This window comes from Nyctereutes procyonoides, unplaced genomic scaffold (genome assembly GCF_905146905.1).
Source record: "Nyctereutes procyonoides isolate TBG_1078 unplaced genomic scaffold, NYPRO_anot_genome, whole genome shotgun sequence".
Lineage (NCBI taxonomy): Eukaryota > Metazoa > Chordata > Mammalia > Carnivora > Canidae > Nyctereutes > Nyctereutes procyonoides.
Genome location: NW_026575032.1, coordinates 16,603,780 through 16,610,480, shown reverse-complemented (window position 1 = coordinate 16,610,480; position 6,701 = coordinate 16,603,780). Strand labels below are relative to the sequence as shown.

Genomic DNA, 6,701 nt, shown 5'->3' with positions numbered 1-6,701 from the left:
TCATTTGCCTCTTTCTTTTAATCATTACTCACTTTTTTTTAACGGAATCAAGCCGTTGACATGCCCCCTACCCTGCCCCGTGGGGAGAAGCCAGGCTCCCTGTGGGCCTTGCGAGAGCTGGATTCATGAACTTGCTGGACCCAGAGCAGCACGAGCACCAGGCAGATAAGCGCTGAGCCCGGGGGAGGGCCGAGGCACGCCGGATGGGCCCAGGGCTGCTGAGAGGGCCTTGGCCTGCCACGGACCTCGGATGTCCACCCCCGGCTCCCAATTCCCCCAACAGAAGGGAGAACCTGAGCACCGGGCCAGGCCCTGTGCAGAACCGTCTCGACGAATCTGCATAATCAAACGACGAAGTACATATTTTATTCCCATTTTTCTGATGGGAGAAACGAACTCAGAGCTTGCTGACTGGCTCGAGATCAGTACACTCCGGTCCCACAGACCCCAAAGCCTTGTTCTTGGCCTTGGCGGTGCACTGGAATCTCCTAGTGGCCATTAAAAATACTTATGCTTAAAAAAAACAAAAAAATACTCATGCTTGCTCTCTCCACTCACAGCAGTACAGATTTAACTGGTCTCAGGCTCAGCCTGGGCGCCTCACCGCTTTGAAGGCCCCCCCAGGTGACTCCAATGTCTGACCAAGGTGGAGAACCACCAGGTAGACACTGTTTCTTAGAGGAGTCCTCACCACCTGCTACCGACACCTAACACCCGAAGTGATAGACACGTGCAGAGTTCCAGGCTTCCTCTAGGGTCCACTGGGAAGCACCTGATCCGGGTGGCTCGGCCCACCTGGCCTCACATGACATCACTCCTGTGAGGTGGCAAATTATTCTCACTTTACAGGTGAGGAACCAGATGCAGGAGTCTTTGGGGGCCTGCCCAATGGCTCCACCCCCCTGCTCCCTAAAGAGGAAAGATCACACACCCTCTTGGGTGGGGTCGGGGGAATAAACCAGCTGGTGTAAGCCAACGTGGGCATCAGTGGAGCCCAGGAAGGGGTACGGAAGTTTCTGCGGTAGCAGGAAGGAGGGGGTGGGGCTGGAGGAACCCAGAGGGCTTTGCAGGGGGGTGGGCAGCCCAGGGGGGATGCTGGGGGCCAGACAGGGATTTCCAGAGGAGCGATTCCTGGGGTGCCTGGAGGTAGGCAGGAGGAGAAGACAGACAGAGGAGGGAAATCGAGGCTGAGCTGGGGGAAAAGGGGCGCTCTGAGGTACTGGCAGAGAGAAGTCTGGCTGCGGCCTGTGTCTCAGCTAATTGCACCTTGGGGCTCCCAGCACTAGCCGCTAACTGGCTTCGGAGTTAGACCAGTGGTTCTCACATTGGAATCACCAAGGGCAGGCACCCTGGGGGCTCAGTGGTGGAGCATCTGCCTTGGGCTCAGGGCGTGACCCCAGGGTCCCGGGATCGAGTCCCGCATCCACTCCCCGCAGGGAGCCTGTTTCTCCCTCTGCCTGTGTCTCTGCCTCACTCTCTGTGTCTCACAAATAAAAAATAAAATCTTTAAAAACAACAACAGACCAGTCTACCAGCCCCACGCAGGAAAGCCTGGGGCAACACCCTAACGCTTGAAGGCCTGCTCCTGTTTTCTTCCGCTTCGTAGAAAGAGGATAAAGAATTTCAAAGGTCGGTTGCCTGGTTTCCTTTTTTCTTTCTTTCTTTCTTTGTGTTTATCCCTCCTGCTTTCCCTTGGATTGTGTTTGGCTCTCGCCTTTGTTTCTGGGGCGTCGTCAGCAAAACATCCTCAGAACGTGGGTCTCTGGCAGGTCCCAGGCAAACCTATCCAGGACCAGAATTCCAGACAACACGGCCTGCCCTTCCACGCTCCCCCCCTCTGCCCCCCACCAGGAGCCCACTTCCCATTCTCTTCTCAAAGGACGCACGTACTCATCCTCTCGGTTCACCCCTAATTTGCAACTGGAAGCTTCTGAACAGCTGCACGTCCAGAGCTGCGAGGAGCTGTGGCTTAAACGTGGTCCTTTTTCATCCAGAGAAGCTGTATTTCGTCAAACCACGAGGGGGAGTAAATCCCAGGATTCGGCACCTTTGGAGGAAGCTGGAGCTTGGGGACCAGGCAGGCTCTGGGGTGCAGCTCCTTCCTCCTCCAGCTTTCCAGGCTGGGGGGGGGGGTCCCAAGAATGCGCATCTGCAGACCAGAAAAGTCAGTTAACAAAAACTGTTTGCCGAAGTCATTTCTAGACAATGCCCTAAAAAACTTTTTGCAGGTTTTCAGACATCGACGTATTGACCATTTCCAGCAAGAATGCTCCGGCGCCCTGGAGCCTCACACGGGGCACAAAACCCACAAGCGCTTACGTGTAAAAAAATACCAGGACTTAGCCCTGACCCATTCAAAACCGAACACGATCTGAACACGGTTTGTGCCCCCAAAGACTTAGGACCCAGCACAGGACACTTGACACTTGGCATCCCTGTTGGGAAACCATCCGAGGTCGGTAGTCAGGGGTGACAGGTGAGAAAAGACGAATGAAGTCCCCTTTAGTGGATGCGACCGCCCCCAGAGGGGTTGGGGGAGATCCAAAGAATCAAATACAACATCTGGGACCTTGACTTGATCCTTCAATGCACCAGAAGGTTCGGAATGAACCACCAGAGTGGTTTGGAACGATTCGGGAGCTCAACGTAATGCTTGCAGAAACCCGCTGCAGGGGAGCGGGTCAGAACACTGCGCAGACTCTGGAGAGATTCTCAGGACCAGGGAGACAGTTTAATTTGGTAAAACGTCAGAGGATGGAGCCTTCAGCCACACCCGGAGTGAGGGCCCTGGAGGGGCAGAGAAAAATCTAAAGCAAGGAAGGAATCTGAAGATAGTCCCAAGAATGCATGTAAGTAGCATTCACTCTCCATTCATTCATTCATTCATTCATTCATTCAGTATCAAATGCACCGAGCACCTCTCACCTGCCAAGCTCTGTGCTAAGCAAGGGGAATGGCAGCCCTGCTCCCTGCTCTCGTGGAGTTGACAAAGGAGTGAGGACAAGCATTAACAAGGCTTCGCAAAGCTAATTAATTGTGATGAGGACTATGAGAAGTCCCAGACGCCAGTCGGGGCGTGACCTAGCCCGGGGGCCCAGAAGAGCCATCGGAAATGACGTGTTAAAAAAAAAAGGAAATGACGTGCTAGCTGAGAACTGATAATAAAATATCAGCTGGGTGACTATGGGCAGGTGTGTGTTTGGGGGCGGAGAGATAGGAGCAAAGGGTATGTCCCAGGTGGAGGAACAGCAGCAAAAAGGCCTGAAGAGGACTAGGCCTCCCCATGGCCAAGAATCCTAGAAGTGCGGGGTGGCCGTTGCATGGAGACCTAGGAGAAGGAAGGGCCAGCGCACACACGGCCACCTTAAGTATGCTTTTTTATTTTATTTTTTATTTTATTAAAAGATGTTATTTATTTATTTATTTTGGGATTTTATTTATTTGTTCCTGAGAGGCACAGAGAGAGAGGCAGAGACACAGGCAGAGGGAGGAGCAGGCTCCCTGCAGGGATCCCTATATGGGACTCCATCCCAGGACCCCGGGGTCATGACCTGAGCTAGAGGCAGACCCTCAACCACTGAGCCACCCAGGTGTCCCTAGGATGCTTATTTTAGACCAGAGGCTCTCAACTTAAATGATTTTGCACCCCACCACCTCCCGACCCTGGGGACATCCGACAATGTCCGAAGGCATTTTTACTTATTACACCTGGAGAGTGCGGTGTTACTAGTAACGAGCGCGTAGAGGTCGGGATGCTATTGAACACCTGACGTTGCACAGGACAGACCCCCACAGCAAAGAATGATCCCACTCAAAATGCCAACGGTGCTGAGGCTGGAAGCCCTGCTGCATAATGAGGATGTGGAGCCACTAAAGCATTGGAAGCGGGCAGATTGGGGATCCCTGGGTGGCGCAGCGGTTTAGTGCCTGCCTTTGGCCTAGGGTGTGATCCTGGAGTCCTGGGATCGACTCCCACGTCGGGCTCCCTGCATGGAGCCTGCTTCTCCCTCCTCTTGTGTCTCTGCCTCTCTCTCTCTATGTCTATCATAAAATAAATAAATAAATATTAAAAAAATAAAAGGAAGCGGGCAGATTTTACAATGAGACTTGTTTCAGAAAGATCGTTCCGACTTCAGTGCAGACGGATGGGAGAGAACCACTAGTGTAGACATCGAGGGCCTGTTAGGAAGGTATATGGCGGTCTACACGAGAGAAGATGGCACTTGACCTAAGGGAATGTCAGTGTGGGGGGAGAAAAGTGAGTGGCAGGAAAGATATTTAAAAGCACAGATCAGAGGCACAAGGGTGGCTCAGGGGTTGGGCATCTGCCTTCAGCTCAGGGCGTGACCCCGGGGTCCCGGGATCGAGTCCCATATGGGGCTCCCCGCAGGGAGCCTGCTTCTCCCTCTGCCTGGGTCTCTGGGTCTCTGCCTTCTCTGTCTCTCTCATGAATCAGTCCGTCAATCTTAGAAGCGCAGCTCGGATTTGGTGACAGGCGTGGAGGGCAGCTTGGCCCGTGTCTCTCGGGCACAGAGCGACTTGAACGCTGACGCTTTATCTGGACGGTTCACTACAGGGCGGCAAGGGGGAGGCAGGGGCAGAGCGACGGGAAGCGGCGTGTCCCAGCTGGGCCCCTGCTTCGGGTGGGTCGCGCCGAGACCCGGCGGCCACCCCCTGGGATGCGTGTGAGGACGAGTCCTCTGAAGGGCGGGAGGAAGGCAGCGTCTTCATGTTCACCCTGCGGCAGTTGTACGGCCTACCTCGACTCCGTGATGATCCTCTCTTCGCGACGGGGGCCGGGCCGACATCCCCTCCCGTGGGCCTGGCCGCAGCGCGTGTGGCCCGGAGCAGGCGGCGGGCGGGGCGGGGCGACTTCCAGGGCTGGGCGCTCAGACGGCCGCGGCCGGGCCTTGCCCCTCGGGTGCCTGCACTCAGGGCCCTGGGCAGGGGGTCAGAGGTCAGCGCCCCACAGTCTTGCCCCTCGGGTGCCTACGCTCAGGGCCCTGGGCAGCAGGTCAGAGGTCAGCTCCCAGCTGCCGCACTGGGTGAAGGCCTGGTCCCAGGGCCCCCCACTCGAGGCCGTGCTGGCAGCGCCACCCAGGGGCCTGGGCAGCAGCTGTGCATGAGGCAGCTGGCAGGTGGGCCTAGGGCACGATCACGGCAGCACTCGCCTTCCACCGCCGGCTCCCCTGGGCAGACACCCGCCAGCCCTACGGTGGCCCTATTGACCCAAGTCACCCATGACCTTACTCACACGGCTGCTCCAAACCCCCAGCTTTGACGTGGGTTATCACACCTGAGCACTCACCTGAACAGCGTCCTCACAGGCTAGTGGCCCCGCCTTCCAGCACGTCACTTGCCCCTTTGACAGCACCAGGTGCCTCACGGTGTGTCCCGTCAGACAGGACCCAGGGACTCCAGGGGGACGGCCAGGGTTCCCAGAGGGCCCATTACAGACACCCCACGGGGAGCCAGGGTGGCAGGTGCAGGGGAGATGAGGTCAGGCACTCTGGCCTGGCCGCTGCATATGCCTGATAGAAGGGAAGGGGAAGGGGAAGTGGGAACTCAGGATTCCCGAGTTTCTGGTTTCTGGACTGGAGCAACCAGGTAGATTAATGGAGAGAGGATTTAGCTCCAAGGAGGGGCTCGGTATGAAGTGTCTGTAGGGCCACTGTAGAGGGCAAGAGGACGGAGCCCAGGTCACCAAAGTGCTCAAGGTCATTGGTCTTAAGACTGCAGGGACCCAGGAAGGTTTAAGCTCTGTCCCGGATTCTTCTTTCCTCTGTCATGAGTATTTTCCAGGTCTTAGGGTGGGACTCTTGCCCGGCTAAGTCACGTATTCCAAGAACAGCATGTTGGAGAAGACAAAGGCAGGCCCAGGAAAGCGCGTGACGTGTGCAGGAGCTGCCACATGCGGAAACACGCCCTATGCCCCAGTGAGATGGAGGAGGGACCCCATCGGGGCTTTCTTTAATGTGTGGGGAAAATATTTCAGTTATTTTCAAACACGCTGGAATCCCTTTCCCACATGCGCCTGTCCTCTATCTCCTCCCTCTCACCTTTAACCCAATTTGAACCTGTTCTACGCCTGCAGAGCGTTAGTCTGGTTTGCATTATTTAGATAATTGGTGCCTTTGACTCCTGCGCTTGCCAATGTTGCTTTAGTTGGTGGACTCATAATATTCTCGGGCCTGGAGGAGATCTCAAAAAGTAATAACGTAGAACAATTATCCGTGCCCATCACCTGTCCCCGGTCGTCAGAAGGCGGGGCCCTCTTCTAAAAATGAGAAGTCACGGTCAGCTCTGAGACACTAGCTCTGATCCCTTCCAGGGCAGGGTCTGGGGACGGGGGTCCCCCAGTCGCAGCTGGGACCCCCATGACCCACTTGCTCCTGTTCTCCCAACATGCAGATGCAGGTTTTTCCAGGCTCCCTGACCCCACCGCTAAAACCAAGAGAGCAGGGCCTCAGCAGTAATATCACTTCTTTACAAAGTCCCGTTGGGTCGTGGTGGGAGCGGGGGAGAGAGGAATGCAAGGGAGCCTGAAGAAGGGAAGCCGGGGTGAAGCATGTCCGGAGGCACCACATTCCTGCGCTGTTCCTGGGACTTGTACCCGTGAATCCTCCCGAAATCCTCCTGGGATTAGTGACCCATATATGCGTATTTTTTTATTTTTATTTTTTTATGCATATATTTTTTAA

General features: G+C 55.5%; 1 long non-coding RNA gene across 1 annotated transcript; it reads right to left on the bottom strand.

Annotated features, from left to right (window-relative positions):
- LOC129504386 (uncharacterized) lies at nt 1-3,005 on the bottom strand. Its single transcript, XR_008663348.1, has 2 exons — nt 2,926-3,005; nt 1-2,149 (listed from the first exon to the last, which is right to left on the bottom strand). It is a non-coding gene; the product is annotated as an uncharacterized LOC129504386 (long non-coding RNA).
- Between the last annotated feature and the right edge of the window lie 3,696 nt (nt 3,006-6,701).